The sequence below is a fragment of the Cebus imitator genome, unplaced genomic scaffold (assembly GCF_001604975.1).
Source record: "Cebus imitator isolate Cc_AM_T3 unplaced genomic scaffold, Cebus_imitator-1.0 Scaffold544, whole genome shotgun sequence".
Taxonomy (NCBI): Eukaryota; Metazoa; Chordata; class Mammalia; order Primates; family Cebidae; genus Cebus; species Cebus imitator.
This window is the reverse complement of record NW_016107859.1, coordinates 924,572-944,561: the sequence shown is the minus strand read 5'-3', so window position 1 is coordinate 944,561 and position 19,990 is coordinate 924,572. Positions and strand designations below refer to the sequence as shown.

Sequence of the window (19,990 nt, the reverse complement as noted above, 5' to 3'; positions counted from 1 at the left end):
ATTACAGGCACGCACCACCATGCCCAGCTAATTTTTTTTTTGTATTTTTAGTAGAGACGGGGTTTCACCATGTTGACCAGGGTGGTCTCAATCTCTTGACCTCGTGATCCACCTGCCTCGGTCTCCCAAAGTGCTGGGATTACAGGCTTGAGCCACAAACACATTTTTATATATAAGAAGGGAATTTCCAGCCCCACCAAAAAAGCAGGGAGCTGCTTTCCTTGGGCATGTAGAATTCATGATGAGGCTCTGAGTTCACAGGCTCCCCTTGTAGCCCAGCTCTTGGTAGGGGTGCTCTAGAGGAGGAGGCCTATGTCCACAGGGTCCTCTACAGCAGTGAAGAACGCAACCAGGGCATTCCCCACCACTGCCTGTTGTTCAAGATATGGAATACATATAGTGGGGAATGGTGATAGTGGGAATCATTTAAGATTGACAAGGATATTGGAGACAACAGCAATATACTATGGGTTCTCAATATTTAGCTTCTTTCAATGCACAGCTAGGGATACTGGTGTAATTTCCATGCATAGTAGTCAGTACAGAACATGGATTAGGCACCATTGGATGAATATCCTGGACTATTTTATTGATGGCTCTCAGGTTTTGAACAAATTGATATTTGTTGAAGCATGGCTTCTTTACAAGCAGGATAGGGGTATTGCATGGGTATCTTCAAGGATGGATCAGTGCACTTTTCAGAAATTTTTGCAAGACATGCTGTATTCTGTCAAAACCTTCCTTTATTAATGGGTACTAGTTGTTTTCAGGTTTTTAAAATTTGTTTGGTTTTCTTTCCCCAGGCACGGTAGCTCCTTCTTTTATTTCTATATGCATCAACTGTGTATTCTTTGCCTTTCCTGGGATCCGACCTGCCCATTCACAATTACTCATTCTCTCACAGACTTCTGGGAAAAAGGGAGCTTCCTCTTTCTTCTTAGGTGAAGTGAGTAACATCAGTAGTTGCATTGCTTACTCTAGAAGGACCTATAGACATAGTTGTTTCTCTCAGGAGAAAGTTACATCAGCATTTAATTTGTATAACAGGTCTTCTCCCAGCAAAGAGATTGGGCATTTTGGCTTAAGGAGAAACCTATGCCTTAGTTCCAGATTTCCTAATTTGCATTCCAAAGGTTGTAGAAAAGCCTTTTGTTGCATTCCTCTTGCGACTCCCATCACAGGTAATATTATTTTGGTTCAACAATGCAATGAAGAAACTGCATCAACTAATGGGCAAATCAACCAGCCTGTAACAAAATGGCAGGATTAAATTCACACATAACAACATTAACTTAAATGTAGAACAACCTAAATGCCCCAATCAAAGGACACAGACTGGAAAATTGGATAAAAAGTCAAGACACATTGGTGTGCTATATTCAGGAGACCCATCTCACATGCAAAGACACACACAGACTCAAAGCAAACGGATGGAAGATTTACCAAGCAAATGGAGAGAAAAAAAAAAGCAGGGTTGCAATCCTAGTCTCTGATAAAACAGACTTTAAACCAACAAAGATCCAAAGAGACAAAGAAGGGCATTACGTAATGGTAAAAAGATCAATGCAACAAGAAGAGCTAACTATCCTAAATATATATGCACCCAATACAGGAACACCTAGATACATAAAGCAAGTTCTTAAGAAACTACAAAGAGACTTAGACTACCACACAATAATAGTGGGAGACTTTAACACTCCACTGTCAGTATTAGACAGATCAACAAGACAGAAAATCAACAAGGATATCCAGGACTTGAATGCAAATCCGGATCAAGTGGATCTAAAATACATCTACAGAACTCTCCACCACAAATCCACAGAATATACATTCTTCTCAGCACCACACTGCACTTAGTCTAAAATTGAACACATAATTGGAAGTAAATCACTCCTCAGGAAATGCAAAAGAACGGAAATCAAAACAATCTCTCAGACCACAGTGCAATCAAATTAGAACTCAGGATTAAGAAACTCACTCAAAACCACACAACTAACGGAAACTGCACAACTTGCTCCTGAATGACGACTGGATAAACAATGAGATGAAGGAGAAGCAAAGAAGTTCCACAAAAATTATGATTGAAGAAACAACGTACCAGAATCTCTGGGACACATTTAAAGCAGTGTCTAGAGGAAAATTTATCGCAATAAACACCCATATGTGAACTGAGGAAAGATCTGAAATTGACACCCTATCGGCAAAATTGAAAGAGCTAGAGGAGGCCAGGCGTGGTGGCTCACGCCTGTAATCCCAGCACTTTGGGAGGCCGAGGCAGGTGGATCACGAGGTCAAGAGATCGAGACCATCCTGGTCAACATGGTGAAACCCCGTCTCTACTAAAAAATACAAAAAATTAGCTGGGCATGGTGGCGCGTGCCTGTAATCCCAGCTACTCAGGAGGCTGAGGCAGGAGAATTGCCTGAACCCAGGAGGCGGAGGTTGCAGTGAGCCGAGATCGCGCCATTGCACTCCAGCCTGGGTAACAAGAGCGAAACTCCGTCTCAAAAAAAAAAAAAAGAAAAAAAAAAAGAAAAAAAAGAAAGAGCTAGAGGAGCAAAACAAACAAAAAAATCCAAAAGATAGCAGAAGACAAGAAATAACTAAGATAAGGACAGAACTGAAGGAGATAGAGACACAAAAAACCTTCAAAAATCAATAAATCCAGGAGCTTGTTTTTCCAAAAGGTTAACAAAATATACAGACTACTAGCCAGACTAATTACAAAGAAAGAAGAATCAAATAGATGCAAGAAAAAATGATTAAGGAGATGTCACCACCGATTCCACAGAAATACAAACTACCATCAGAGATTACTACAAACAAGTCTATGCATATAAACCAGTAAATCTGGAAGAAATGGAAAATTTGTGGACACTTACACACTCCCAAGACTAAGCCAGGAAGAAGTTGAATCCCTGAATAGACCAATAACAAGGTCTGAAGTTGAGGCAGCAATTAATAGCCTACCAACCAAAAAATGACCAGGTCCAGACTGGATTACAGCTGAATTCTACCAGACACACTAAGAGGAGCACGTACCATTCCTTCTGAAACTACTCCAAACAATACGAAAAGAGAGAATTCTCCCTAACTCTTTCTATAAGACCAACATCATCCTGATACCAAAACCTGGCAGAGACACAACTAAAAAAGAAAATTTCAGGCCAATATCCATGATGAACATTGATGCAAAAATCTTCAATAAAATACTGGCAAACTGAATCTAACAGCACATCAAAAAGCTTATCCATAATGATCAAGTAGACTTCATCCCAGGGGGTGCAAGGCTGGTTCAACACACACAAATCTATGAATGTAATCTACCACATAAACAGAACCAAAGACAAAAACCACATGATTATCTCAATAGATGCAGAGAAGACCTTCGACGAAATTCAACAGCTCTTCATACTAAAAACCCTCAATAAACTAGGTATCAATGGAACGTATCTCAAAATAATACAAGCTATTTATGACAAACCCACAGCCAATATCATACTGAATGGGCAAAAACTGGAAGCATTCCCTTTGAAAACTGGCACTAGATAAGGATGCCCTCTCTCACCATTCCTATTCAATACAGTATTAGAACTTCTAGCCAGAGCAATTAGACAACAAAAAGAAATAAAGGGGTGAAGGACATGAACAGGCACTTTTCTAAAGAAGACATCTATGAGGCCAACAAACACATGAAAAAATTCTCATCAGCACTGGTCATTAGAGAAATGAAAATCAAAACCACATTGAGATATCATCTCACACCAGATAGAATGGCGATCATTTAAAAATCTGGAGACAACAGATGGTGGAGAGGATGTGGAGAAATAGGAATGCTTTTACACTGCTGGTGGGAGTGTAAATTAGTTCAACCATGTGGAAGACAGTGTGGCGATTCCTCAAGAACCTAGATTCATGTGTTCCAATTTCAAAAGTTACTACAAAGAAATCATAATCAAGATTTGTGTCACTAGTATAAACATAGACTTACCAACAACAAAAAAATAGAACTGAATTCCATAAATCAACCTTTTCTTTTGTGGTCAAATGATATTACAAGATTGCTAACTCAATTCAATATGGAAAACAGGTTTCCATCAAATGTTGCTAGGACAACTGAGTATCTACAATCAAGCTGAACTTCTCTCACATACCATATACATACTGGGATCAAAATGGTCATATATCCAAATATAGGAGCTAAATAGAACAAACCCACAGACGATAATATGTGAATACATATTTGTTATCTTAAGTTAAACAATAATTTCTATATTTCTAAGACATGACAGCTAAAGTCCAAGAATAGTTAAGTAGTAAACATGGGCTGGACATGGTGGCTCACACCTGTAATCCCAGAACATTGGGAAGCCAAAGCAGGTAGATCGCCTGAGGTCACAAGTTTGAGACCAGCCTGGCCAACATGGTGAAATCCCATCTCTACTAAAAATACAAAAATTAGCCAAGTGTGGTGGTGGGTGCCTGTAATCCCAGCAACTCATTAGGCTGAGGCAGGAGAATCACTTGAATCCAGGAGGCAAAGATTGCAGAGACCCAAAATCACACCACTGCACTCCATCCTGGGTGACAAAGTGAGACCATCTCAAAACAAACAAACAAAAAAATATGAATATATTTAACTTCATAGAATTAAAATCTTTGGAATTCAGAGTACTTCACTAAAAGTAAGAAGACAACACAAAGTATAGAGGAAAACCTTTGCAGTCACAGCAGAAAAGGGTCTACTATCCACAAAATATAAAAGTATTTACAGCTAAAAAACAGTAAGACAAATATCACAATCAAATTGGTAAATTATTTGAATACATATTTCTCTAAAGATACTACTGTCATGTCTAATTACCACACGATGTGAGGCCTAAGTCTTTTGCATTAGGAAAATGCAAATCTAAACAGATACACTTTACAAATTTAAAGGACATATTGCAAAAAAGAAAAAAAAAGCAAAATGCAAAAATGCGAAATACTGTGTGTAATTCTAGTTTTGTGACACTCTGGAAAGTGAAAAAGCATAGAGACAATAAAATTTTTGGCATTTACCAGGGGCTTGGAAGAGAGGCAGGTCAAATTGGTGAGGCACAGCAGATTTCCTCTGGGAAATGAAATTATCGTAGTATCATACTGTAATGATAAATACATGATTATATTGTACAAATCCTAAATAAGCAAATACAAATAAGCAAATTAAAAACCTTATACAGTAGGTAGGAGATAGCATGGGACTATGCACATAATACAACTGTGTAACATATCAGTGAAATAATCTTACTGAAGGAAGGTGGGGGGGAAAGCAGCTGGTCCCAGCAACTTAGCATAAATGGATTTTCTGAGTCTAGAGTAAAGATTTATCCTTAAGTACTTTACTTGGTCAAGTTGTTTTCTCAAGGGAGTATACATTTCCAATTCTTAAACCACTATACATGTCTTTTGGATTACGTGATTAAATAATAGAACCATTTTATCACTGTTAGAGTGTTAGGCTACATACAAGTAAGCGAGAATAGATGCACTGATTCATGTGGTACTGGATTACATCATGCAGTGCTGGAGCATTATAAGGGATTCATGTTTCACTTACTAAAGATACATACAGAAACATGGTAAAATATTTATACATATGTGTGTATGTGTGTGCATATATATAAACATACATATGTGTGTGCATATACATATATACATACGTATATATATGAATCAGTATACACAGATTTATTTGTTCTGTCAGCAGTCAAGATCATGAATACAGATGCTACAGGAGTGATCCAAGGCCCATGTCTCCATTTGTAATTCAATTTTCCAATAAAAAGAACTAGTGCTCTGTGGAAAAAAAAAAAGTTAATACTAGGCTTGTGAGGGAATCAGTACAATTAGCCTGAGCCCTGGTAATGCCAGAAAAAAATAAAATGCCAAACAATGACATAAACAACTAAACAACCACATAGCAACATCAAAGCTTAATGATGGTGGTATGTCAAACTTGACAGAGGATCCAACAGCCAACACTGCAACAATTTAAACAATCAAATAAATGAAGTAATAGAAGTAAGGAGTAAAATAAATATCCATGTTTGGTTCTGACATAAAATGACTGAATAAATATAGTAATTATCAAAGGAGGATAGACACATGTTCATGGTGAAAGTTCCAAAAAACTTTTGTAGAAATTCTATCCATAATGTTTTTTTTTTTTTTTGGTTTTTGTTTCAAGATGGAAGATTGGAGGCTTTGTAAGTGCACCTCCCTGCTTGGAAACAGAAAAATCGTCTGTAGATTTACACTGTAAATTTGTATCAAACAAACACAGAAACTCAACAGAAAAACAGAAAGAAACTTGGGATAATTAGAAAGGAGCAGCAGGCAGCAACTTGCACTGTGTGTCAGATGCGAAACTGAGTCTTCAGAATGCAAAAGCGGGAAACTATCTCCTGAAACACACTCCCACTGGGGAGCCAGGCAATTCAGGCCATGGGGAAGTGCCTTAACTCCACCCAGCGCTGGATCTGGAAAGTGAAAAAGCATAGAGACAATAAAGTGTTTGGCATTTACCAGGGGCTTGGAAGAGAAGCAGGTCAAATTGGTGAGGCAGAGCAGATTTCCTCTGGGAAGTGAAATTACCGTAGTATCATACTGTAATGATAAATACCTGATTATATTTTACAAATCCTAAATAACTTTATAATGCAAATAAGCAAACACCCTATTCAATAAAAGGTGCTGGGAAAATAAGATAGCTACATGCAAAAGAATGAAATTGGATCCTTATGTCCCACCATATCCAAAAATTAACTCAAGATGGATTAAAGACTCAGATGTGAGACATGAAAGCAGAAAATCCTAGAACAAAAACTAGAAAAAAAAAAATTGTCTGGACATTGGCCTGGGCAAAGAATGTGTTTGACTAAAACTCCAAAAGTAATTGCAACGTAAGAAAATAAACAAATGGGACTTAATTAAACTGAAAGGCTTCTTCATAGCAAAAGAAATAACAGAGTAAAAAGACAACCTACAGAATGGGAGAAAATATTTTAAAACTATACATCCAACAAAGGACTAATCAAGAATCTACAAGAAACACAAATTAGCAAGAAAAAAATGAATAATCCCATTAAAAAGTGAAAAAATGACATGAACAGATAGTTTTCAAAATATATACAAATGGCCAGAAAACACAGGAAAACAGTTCTACATGAATAAGCATCTCGGATGCAAATGAAAACCACAATGAGATATCACCCTACCTCTTCAGAATGGCCATTATTAAAAAGTCAATAAATGATAAGATACGGGTGTGGATAAGGTAAAAAGGGAATGCTTACACACCTTTAGGTGGGGAATGTAAATTAGTTCAAGCTGTATGGAAAACAGTGTGGAGATTTTTCAATGAACTAAAAGCAGGTCAGACATTCAATCCAGAAATTCCACTACTGGGTATCGACCGAAATGAAGTCATTCAATCAAAAATGCATCTGTACTTCTAGGTTTACAATTGCAAAAATATGAAAAATTATGAAATCAGTTGGAGTGCCCATCAACTACTCAGTGGATAAAGAAAATGTGGTATTTATACCACAAAATACTACTCACTCATAGAAAAGAACAACATTAAGTCTTTTGTAGCAATTTTGATGAAACTGGAGGTCATAATCATAAGTGAAGTAACTCAGGAACAGAAAACCAAATACTGCATGTTCTCACTTATAAGTGGGAGGTAAGCAATGGCTACGCAGGGACATAACAAAGTACAATCAAGAACATTAAACATTCAGAAAGGAGGAAGACTCAAAGGGGGTGAGGGATGAAAAATTACCTATGAGGTAACATTTAGATTATTCATGTGATGGGTATACTAAAATCCCAAACTTCACCACTATGCCAATCATCCATGTAACCAAAAACCACTTGAAACTATAAAGCTATTGAAATTTTTAATAATCTACTCAAAAAAAGCAGTGCAGCATGATTAACTACTTTTTAAGTGTGTGTTGTATATGATGACTTTTTTTCCTAGACATACAACATGAAAAAAGAGAAAAAATTATATTTAAAATTAAAGAAGAAATTTGTTAGAAACTACTTCATCCAGGTGATTAAATTAATATTGACACTGATAAAGTCTGTTGATAGACTGTGCCCTGGATATTATGGGATGAGAATGGCATTTTTCATCTGTGATTTTCCTCCCCTAAACCCACAAATTCAGTCTCATCATGAGAGAAACACCAGAGAAATCCCAAATTAGAAATGTCAATGATATCAAAAACAAGGAAACTCTGAGAAACGTAAAGACATGATATCTAAATGTGATAATGTGCCCTGGATGAAATTCTAAAACATAAACAACATTAAGTGAAAACTAAGAAATCTGAAGAAAGCATATATAGTACTTAATGATAATACATGATATTTGTTGCTTAATTTTGACAAATGTCCTACATTAATGCACAAGGTAAATAATAAGGGACGCTGTGAGTGGAGTACATGGAAACTCTTTACTATATTTGTAATTATTCTGCAAATGTAAAACTATTCTTTAAAAAAAGTGTTTGTTTTTGTTTTTGTTTTTTTTTTTGAGATGGAGTTTCGCTCTTGTTACCCAGGCTGGAGTGCAATGGCACGATCTCGGCTCACCGCAACCTCCGCCTCCTGGGTTCAGGCAATTCTCCTGCCTCAGCCTCCTTAGTAGCTGGGATTACAGGCACGTGCCACCATGCCCAGCTAATTTTTTGTATTTTTAGTAGAGACAGGGTTTCACCATGTTGACCAGGATGGTCTCGATCTCTTGACCTTGTGATCCACCCGCCTCGGCCTCCCAAAGTGCTGGGATTACAGGCTTGAGCCACCGTGCCCGGCCAAAAAGTGTTTGTTTTTTAAGACAGGGTCTCACTCTGTCACCCAGGCTGGGGGGTAGTGGCATGATCTTGGCTCACTGCAACTTCTCCCTCTTTTCAAGTTACTCTCTGCCTCAGCCTCCCGAGCATCTGGGACTACAGGAATGTACCACTATGGCCAGCTATTATTTGTATGTTTAGTAGAGATGGGTTTTCACCATATTGGCCAAGCTGGTCTCGAACTCCTAACCTCAAGTGATCTGCCCACCTCAGCTTCCCAAAGTGCTGGAATTACAGGCATGAGCCACCATGCCCAGCCTAAAAATGTATTTTTGCAAGCTTAAGAAAACTGATGATTAGCAAAATTGTTGATACCTCCTTTGTGCATCTCCTTAACTTCATAGTTACCCTTAACCACTAAACTTAACTATATTGTGAATTCTTTGCCATTCCATATTTTTAAAAATTATTTTTCTTCTTCAGTTTTTATTTATAAATATTACTTTTTGGGTCTTTTTTTCTGTCTTCAAATTTAGGTGACTGTGTTTAATTCATCCATATGCCTAGCATAAGCATGAGAAACCATCAAACAAAATCATATTGTGGGAAATTATATAAAATATCTGGCCAGTACTTTTCAAAGGGGTTAAGGTTACAAAAAACAAGTGAGACCAAGAGAATACCTGATTCATACAGGAAAATATCTGAGGTGTCAAGCAGACATTAAGTTGGTGTCCAGTTGCTAGCCCCACCTTCTCCTATCTATTTTAATCTCACTCCAGTGAGTATAAGCAGGAAATGTGACTTGCTTTGAAACAATACAGCAATACAAAGATGTGGAAATGTCACTTAGATTCATACATTAAATACATTACATATGATTATGATATTCTTGCCAGAAATCTCTTTCCCTTGATGGATTTTATGAATCATTTTGCCATGTAAGAAAAACCCACTTGGCAAGGCACTTTATTCACTCTATTGTCAGTAGTCAGGAAGGAAGGGTTGTTTTGCGCAGCAGACTGCCCTAGAGTTGGAAATATTATATTTAAAATTAACCCAAGTCACTTTTCAAATACAACTATATTGCTTCACAGGTATTATGAAAATCTTATAACAACAACATAATCTTAATTCTATTCTCCTTTCCTTTATCTTATTGCTGGCATCTATTTCATACACACACACACACACACATACACACACACACGCACACACACACACACACACAAACATACATGAAAATGTGCATATGTCTGTACATATATACATATAAATAAAAATAAGATATATAGACACATAATCTAATAATTTTTCCTATTATTTCCAAGAAATTTTCTCATAAGGATATAAAATATTATACCAATAAAGTTAAAATCAAATGAAAAATGGAATAACATAAAATGCTAGTGAAAACCACAAAAGGCAGAAAATGAATGGAAGATGAAGTAGGAAGAAATAACAAGGGCAACAAGTAGAAAACAGTCAAAAATATGGTAAATATTAATCCAATTATATCAATTATTACTTTGAATGTCCATGGTCTAACTGCACTAATTAAAGACACTGACAAAGTGAATAAAAAAAAGACACAACACAAGATATGTTACCTGTAAGAAACCCAGCTTAGAGACAAAAGTAAATAAACAAAATATACGATGTTAACTCTAATCAAAGTAAACAAGAGGAGCTATATTAATTATAGGCAGAGCAGACTTCAAAGCAAGGAAAGCTATCAGGAATAAAGACGGGCATTACACAGAGATGAAGAGTCACTCTTCCAACAAAATGTCATAATTCTTAAAGCCTAAGCAGAAATCAACAGAACCACAAGAAAAAAGATGAATTCAGCAATTCAGCTTTATAGTTGGAAACATTAACACCCTACATCAGATACCGAGAGGCAGGACAGAAAAGCTGAACTCAAAAGCAACAACAAGCAACTGGGCATAACTGATATCGACAATTTACTTCTCTCAACTACTGCAGATGACACATTCTTCTTAAGCTCACATGGAATATTCAGCAAAACGTACCACATTCAGGGACACACATACCCTATCAATTTTAAGAAATGGAAATACAATGTCAGCTCTCACACAACAGTGGATTTAACAGAAATCAAAGGATAACTGGAAGAATAACTGAATATCCCAAAATGCATAGAAATTAAACAAGACAGCCCCAGAGAAATTTTTAAAGATTTTTTCAACTAAATAAAAATAAAAACAGAATTTATCAAAATTTGTGGAATGAAAGGAAAACCGCATATAGGGAAACGTATAGCAGTGGATGCATACATAGGACATGATGAAAGGTCAAAAATCTGTCAACTGTGATTCCACCCTTGGAATCTAGAAAAAGAAGAATATATTAAACCAAAGTCAGGAAAAGAAAAGCTATAACCTTGTTAGAAGAGTAAAACAAAGTAAAAGTTAGAGCAACTGGATTTTTCAAACATATTATCTTAATAGTTCTTAGAACACAGAAGCATCCAAAATTAACAGGGCAAACGAAGCACCCCAAACACCCCCTTTAAGGGCATGCACCAATGACACCCTCACAAATGGGAACCCTCCTACCTTCAGAAATGATGAGTCTCGGGCTACTGATGCCAAATAGTTTCATTTGCTCTGATGTCATACTATACATTTTAGAATTGCTAAATAATAGATTTTTAATGTTGGTCTGCTGGTGAGTTGATTCATGTGTTAATTAGCTTGATTTGAATATTCCACAATGAATACAAGAATCAAAACATCACATTGTAATCCATAAATATACCCAGTGTCCATTAAAAATAAATGGGTTGGTACATTCTTTATAAATTATTCACAAATAGAAAATTTAGGACAAATGCTATGTACATAATATAAAAGGGCACATGTGAGAGAGAAAAAGCATAAAGATTTACGTTAGTCTGGAAAACACGGGAAAATCCTGAGGTTTGTAGAATAAACATGGATGACGACCCTGGCAGGCACCGTCTCGGGAACCTGCGCGCGTTCGCGGAGAAGCGACCGTGAAATCCAAACGCTGACCCTGCAAACAGCCACCGTCACTCCCGGGCCGTCCCCGCCCTCCGCCCGCGGCCCTCACGCCCCTGCGCGCCTGGCTCCCGCCCCTCAGCATGGCTTGCGCAGCAGCCTTGGGTCCCCTCACTGCGCAGCTGCGCAGCTGTGACCCCCGCGCCCGCACTTCCGGCCAGGCCGCTCCCAGCCTCCCAGATGTGGGAGCCAGGTGGAGAGGAGCCGGCAGCTCTGAGTTTTTTGGTCCATGGATCCCACCTATACCTGCAAAAGGAGTGAGGGATCAAAAACCTATACTGGCGGGGAAGTGAGGGTCGAGCCTTGCTGAAAAGGCCAACAAGGCAACCAAGCCCCATGAACTCTCCAGTCAGGCAGCCAGCGGTCCTCTCTGCCCTTCTCCACCCTCCTTTCTCCCAGACCCACGCCCCACCGGTGGAGCCCAGGAGCCTCCCCAGTGGACAGGGCCCACTCACTCCTTACCGTCCTCCCCACAGGCTGAGCTCAGGGAACCAGACCCAGACATTCAAATCCCTACCCACAGAATACAGTCTTCAGGAAGCGACCCTCTCTGCCTCCCCTGCCCAGTCCCTCCATGGTCTGCCCTTCCTGCTCCATCTCCTCACCTGTTACTCACCCCAACAGTCCTTTCAATCCACTGCCCTCTTCTCATGCTTAACACACTTTCCTCTCCCTTTCTCTCCCCTGTCTGCTGGACCCACTGTCCCTCACTCTCCAGCACCTTCTCCATTGCTCCTCCTCCTGGAAGCTTCCATATCCGTCTCATCCCAGGCCTGAAACCTGTCCTCTCAGTTCCCAAGGGGAGCTCTTCCACATTATAGTCTAATTTTTGTCAAGTTTTCTGAAACCCCGTTGGGCGTAAGCATCATAGAACATGGCAACTTCATGTTGTTCTTTGAGCTCCACACATGTAGCAGACAAAAAGCAACTGTGAAGATTTTCTGGTAATCTAAAAAGGCACAAGCATAAATCACTTTTTAAAAGATGATCTGACAAAAGAAAATAAATGTAAGTTGCAACTTTTCTACAGACCATAATCTGAAAATATATGCTGTGTGAAGTTGTATGTGAAAATTTTTAGAGTAGCCTTCCTTTTTTAACTGAAAAGGCAATTTTGGTATTTACTCATTAAAGAATAAGAGAAGAATACATACTTATATTACGAGCCATTAGTACAAGGAAATGCCACACAGATGTTTACAAAAACTATGTAGAAGGAATCAGAGATTCAAGCCAATGTCTATAAATTTCGGAAAGGAAAAACAATATGCTGAAGTTTATTCATGCATATTAAATAAATAACTGGTCTTTGTGTCCTGGAAGGGAGTCTTGATGTTCCATCTATTCAAATTAATGCTTTGTGAACCCTGCAAATTAGAACAAACTAAGCATATACAGAACCCTTTTTAAGTATTAGTCTCCAGCAAATTTTGTCTTGTGGTTCCCAGCAAACTTTCTGCTCCTCTTCTTTTCAACTAGAAATATCTCAGAGGAGATTTCTGGAAAACACTTTATAGAGAATGGGTAGCATTTCCACTTGATTTAATAAAGAGTGATTCACTAAAATATATAAATAATTGAAGGATACTTTGAAAAATGATTATGAATGATTAAATAAAGGCACTAATACAATAATTCAAATTTAATTCTACATGTTTATGTGATAACAATGTTCATTTATAACACAAATGTCAAAGGCCTTTCCACATTAAAACAAACATGGAACAAATATTACAAGACAAGCCATGATGTGGTCATTTGTTTTCGGACAGCAAACAGAATAATTCTCTGATACACTTGATCTTTTTTTCTAGCAACATTCTGCATCACAATGTATTTATTATTTTTATTATACTTTAAGTTCTGGGGTACATATGCAGAATGTGCTGGTTTGTTACATACCTAAGTATACATGTGCCATTGTGGTTTGCTGCACACATCAACCCATTATCTACATTAGGTATTTCTCCTAATGCTAAACCTCCCCTGTTCCCCTATCTCCTGACAGATCCTGGTATGTGATGTTCCCCTCCTGGTGTCCATGTGTTTTCATTGTTCAACTCCCACTTATGAGTGAGAACATGTGGTATCTGGTTTTCTGTTCCTGTGCTAGTCTGCTAAGAATGATGGTTTCCAGATTCATACATGTCCCTGCAAAGGACATAAACCCATCCTTTTAATGGCTGCACAGTATTCCACGGTATATATGTGCCATATTTTCTTTATCCAGTCTATCACTGATGGGCATTTGGGTTGGTTCCAAGTCTTTGCTATTGTGAACAGTGCTGCAATAAACATACTTGTGCATGTGTCTTTATAGTAGAATGATTTATAACTCTTTGGGTATATACCCAGTAATGGGATTGCTGGGTCAAATGGTATTTCTCGTTCTAGATCCTTGAGACGCACTCTATTTTTCTAACACATAACTGAATTCCCCAACCAACACCAGAAGTAGGGCAAGGAAATGCTGGTGTTTCCCATGCAGACACCACAGAGATGGGCTCAGCTCTCCTGCATCTGCTTATGCACTGTCTTTAATGGGTGTAGTCTGAAGGAGGTAAACATTGTATAGTAGCAGTCTGTGTTTGTGCAGGAGGCACTCACCAATACCTGTACCGGGTTCTTCCCTTCTCCCTGTTGCTGCTGGAGTAGAAAGTTCCCCAGGCTGCAGAACGCAAGAAAGAAAATGAGAAGGCATGAGATTGAAGCAAATTCACTGAGAATGTACTAAATTAAAACAATGGAGAGTGGTGTGGAGCAATTGCCTGCTTCACCAGCACCTTGCAGAAAAACAGCAATGTTCTAAAGATCTAAGCACTTTCTTTATTGAGGGTACAACTTGGAATATTGGTGCAGGTGCAAGGCATTGAGGCTTTTACTCCTGTCTTCATACCAAAACAGCACAGAAGTTAATGGAATGGGTGCTAGAGGAGAAATTCTTGTGTTAAAGGAACACTCAATAACAAGACAGTGTGGTATTTGTATAGAGATAGTGAGATGAACAAATGAAAAGAGAGCTGAAAACATATATATAAATATATATATATATATACATACACACACACACACACACACGCACACACACACATATGCAAACAATTCATAAGAAAATATTTTTGGAGGATTTTCAAGAAATATTTCAGGATATCGAGTATCCATCACAGGAAAAGATATCTACCTATAAATACACGTTACACACAAAAACAGTTCTACATAGATCATAAATCAAAGTATAAAATATTCAATGCAAAATTTAAAACCTTAGGGAAATAATGTCATGACCATGAGGTAGGGTAAGAATTCTTAAACTACACCAAGAAAGTATTTGTCCTATAAGATAAAGGTACTGTAGCAGAGTTGATGTGTGTGAAGACTCTGGAGACAGACTGAATCAAGATGAAGCTTATTCTATTCCTTTCCTGTTGGGCTTTAGCTCAGATTCAGAACTAAACCATGGAAGAGGTAATAGTGCCCACTGCTTGAGTTGTGAGGATTGAACGAACTAATAATATATAAAGTATTTAGACTAATAGTAGGTCTTTAACAAACACTGTCAGTATTTACTAATACTGACAGCTTTCTCTAAGTAATGCAAGCAGTATTATTTGAAGCAACTGAAAAATGCCTCATTATTTTATGTCACTATGAAAGCAAATCCATTGAAAAATGATAACTTACGACTTATTTTTATTTCATATTAAAATAATTGAAAACATTGAATTAAAAACATACTGAAAATTATTACAAATGTACAAATGTTGATATTTGTTTTATATTAGTCCTATGATTAATGTAGATACTTGTTTTATATTACACATATGATTATATGAGATGGGAAATACAAGCAAAACACATTAACATAAGTATCTTAAAATTTTTCTCAGTCAGACCAAACTCTTCTGAATCACTTCTCAATACATTTTAACCAGGATTTTTCTTACATTGTCAACATCTCTGCTAATCAGAAGCTTTGTTGATGTGCATTTCTTAGGAGTATCCTGTACTACTCGTGTCCGATTATTTTTCCAACCTGCTCATGGCCCCTTTGCAAGTTTTCAGGCTGACAATATCACTAGAATGTGACTATGGAAGGTTTTTACACCAAGTTATTTTACACCACGTGTGTGCCAATAAGGGCAATCACAATTTGACTGCTGTCTGGCCAATAGTGTTTTCGGAGTATCAAGTTCTTTATGCATTCTATTTTAAAGATGTGAAAATGTGGGCTCACACCTGTAATCCCAGCACTTTGGGAGGTCAAGGTGGGCAGATCACTTGAAGTCAGGAGTTAGAGACCAGCCTGGCCAATATGGTGAAATACCATCTCTACCAAAAATATAGAAATAAGCTGTATGTGATGGCACATGCCTGTTAAAAAAGAAAACACAGCTGAAAAATAGACATATATATACATGATCAAATATTTTATAAGTCAGTGAAAGGGAATAGATGATTTTTTATAAAAATGTCTTAGAAAATAGAATATCCTTTTAGGGAAATTAAAACCTGACATTTGGCCTCACATTACACATGAAGTTAATTCCAGGTGGATCATAGGCCAAAATATAAAAATATTTAATGCAGTCTATAGAAAACAATTTAGGAAAATATCTTCATGACCATACAGCAGGGTAAGAGTCCTGCAACTAACCTTAGAAAGTATTTACCATATATGAGAATACACATTGGAACATAGCACATATGAGCTAGGCCTCTGGACATAGACTGAGTCAAGCTCAGATTCCTCTACATCTTTACTTCAGAGTGTTTGGATCAGATTCAGTGTTGGACTATGGGAATGGTAATAGCGCCTACTTCTTGAATGTTGGCCGGATTGTATGAACTAATAACATTTTTAGCACATAGTGTAAGTTAACTAGTATGACAGCTTTTTCTAATTGTGCGATGTATCACTGAAATATATCACTCAAAGATAAGATTGTCAGAGTGGGTGAAAAAGCAAGGCACAACTGTATGTTGTCATAAGAAATCCACTTTAAATATTATCATACATATGATTTTAAAGTAAATGAATGCAATAAAATATATCCTGCTAACACTAATTACAAACATAGCTGGAATAACAATATTAATATCAGACACAGTAGATTTTGAATCAAGGAAGATTATCGGGGATAACAAGCTGTTGCCCAGTCCATGGTGGGAGTGGTTTAGAGGCGAAGGCCATGCCCACTGTGTTAACTGAGCTTATAGTGAGGCATGCAGGGATGTTTCTACAGGTTCTTTCCATCAGGGACTATAGAAGGTAGACTAGAAAGTCCCTTTTGGGGGAATTCTTTGCTCCAGAAATCAAGAAAGAAAAGGAGGAGGCATGGCATCGAGTGAAATTCCCTAAGAATAAAGTAAAAAAATGCAGGAAGTGATATTGAGGGTATTGCCCAATGTCTGAAAAAGAGGCTGACCCAAGTAATTTAGGAAATAAGGAGCGATTCTAGCCTAAAGAGCAAGTGATTTGCATGAGCATCTTACTCAGTTGGTATAGATATTATCCGCTACCAATTCTGAAACCACTATGCAAGTATTTTGGGACTCAATGATTACACAAAGAAGACAAACTGTCTCACTATGAAAGTAGGAATGAGAGCACATGCTACCCAAATCTTTACTTCTAATACCATTCACCGAAACAAGCAACTAAGATTCCATGAAAAATGCTTAATACGTGGATTGGGCAAAAAAACAACACAATTAGCCTGGAACACCTTAAAATTCCAGCAAGTAAAATAATGTGAAAGAACAATAAAACCAACCAACAAAACAAAATCAAACAGCATGATGTAATTTCAAATTTTACAGAAGCCAAGGGAAAGACCTTCCAATGACCAACACTGAAACCATGAGCAACAAAATATATAAATTAGTATAGCATACAGTAAATTATATAATTTTATATAATATCCTATATAATTCAAATGATTAAATAAATATGTAATGCATTATGGAGAACAGAAAATTTGCCCATGGAAAATAAACATGCCTACAAGTACTGCCATAAAAAGTTGAAGCATAATTTCCCACTTGTTAAGTATGTTTTATATTTAGTGACTTAAAAAAAAAGGGCAACATGGTAAAGGGAAAACAATTATTATTATTATTATTATTATTATTATTATTATTTCTGAGATGGAATCTTGCTCTGTCACCCAGGCTGGAGTGCAGTGGCATGATCTGGGCTCACTGCAACCTCTGCCTTCCAAGTTCAAACAATTCTCTGCCTCAGCCTCCCAAGTAGCTGGGATTACAGGTGCCTGCCACCACGCCCAGCCAATGTTTGTGTTTTTAGTAGAGATGGGATTTCACTATCTTGGCCAGGCTGGTCTTGAACTCCTGACCTTGTGATCCACCCACCTTGGCCTTCCAAAGTGCTTGGGTTACATGTGTGAGCCACCGTGCCTGATCAAGAAATAGATTAATTTTATATTGGGAAAAAGCCCTACACTACCTCATACAGGTGATCAAACTAATGTCACTAATTTCAAAGCATGTCAATAGTACTTCCCCTTGGTGTGGAACTTACCATCTGTGGTCTTCCTTACCTAAACCTACATCAGTCTTATCATGAGAAAACATACATAATGAATCCCAAATGTGGATAAAGATCACGAAAAACAAAAAGTCCTGAGAAACTGGCATAGTCAAAAGGAGCACAAAGCGTCATGATGTCTAAATGTGATATAGTATCCTGGATATGATTCTGGAATAGAAAACAGATACTAAATTAAATGTTAAATCAGTGAACAATTAATGTACAGTTGTTAGTGAATGAAGCTGCATAATATTGGAGAGATAATTGTGAAAAATATCCCACACTAATGTAAGAAGTGAACAATAAGGAAAACCGTGTGTTGAATATGTGTGTATGTGTATATATAAACTCTCTATACTGACTTCCAAGTGTTCTGTAAACTTAAAATTATTCTAGAATAGAAAAATTATTTTCTGTTTTTTCTTAATCTACTCACAAAATGACAGAATGTTATCCACACTGTTGATACACCAATATGCCATGTATATATCTCCCCAGTTCCATTCTCTCTTTTACCCTGGTGAATGTTACTATGATGTTGAATTCCCTTTTTTTATCATGACTACATTCTTACCATTTTCTAAATGTGTATTTCTAAATAACATATTGTTTAGGTTTTTCTCTTCAAAGTTAGTTAAATATGCATATATATTAATTAATAATCTTAGTCAAATTATGAAAAATATAACAAATCTATATTGTGATACATTCTGCAAAATACCCAACAAGTTCTTTTCACAAAAGAAAAGATAAATAAGTCAGCAAAATAAGTAAAGACTGAGAAAATGATGCAGATTGGACAGGATCTGATATGACAGTCAGGTCCTAAGATGCGTCCCAATGATCCACATCTCTAGATATGCAAAACTCTATTCTAATACCCTCCCCCTGAGGACTAAACATGCCATGCCACATGTATAAACAAATAAAAAAAGGGGCAAAGTGTATAGAATAACGGTTTGTAAGACAGATTTTATCAAACAATGAAGGACAATGATACCTGAGACACAGAGACAGCAACATGAACCCCACTTTTGCCTGAAGACAGTGCTTTGGAAGAATTTCCAGGCTGTGGTGTGGCATGGACTTTGGAAGACGTTCTGAGTTCAGAAGATGGAACTGAGAGATGAGAACAGGTTGGCTAAATTTTTTGAAGCCTTCTCCACATCCAGTGGTAAGAATGGGAGACAACATCCATGCCAGTATCCGTACAGGCAGAACTGCCGTTGCCAACATTACTCACTAAAATACGGATCACAAAAGTACAGGAGCAATTCAGAAACAAAGGCAAAGCAGAAAGAAAAGTCATTTGAATGAATATTTAATATTGCATGAGACTGAGGCCTTTAAATCTTGCACTAAAACCAAGGCTAAGAAACAAGCATTAGAGGTGAAGCAAATAATGTGTATAAGGTGAATAAACAACCCATGTTGACACAAAACTACCTTTCCTATATTATTTTCATACATGTGGCTGATAAACTCACTATATTATAAAATAATGAAAGTAGAGCTTTTGATTTAAAAGAGCAGAACACAATTAT

The 19,990-nt window shown here is 37.3% G+C and overlaps 1 long non-coding RNA gene across 1 annotated transcript in view; it reads right to left on the bottom strand.

Annotated features, from left to right (window-relative positions):
- The window catches only part of LOC119468978, a 38,468-nt gene extending 26,597 nt beyond the window's left edge, over positions 1-11,871 (bottom strand). Inside the window, exon 1 of the long non-coding RNA XR_005197801.1 lies at positions 11,764-11,871. This is a non-coding gene — a long non-coding RNA (uncharacterized LOC119468978). The remainder of the gene's footprint in view (positions 1-11,763) is intronic.
- Between the last annotated feature and the right edge of the window lie 8,119 nt (positions 11,872-19,990).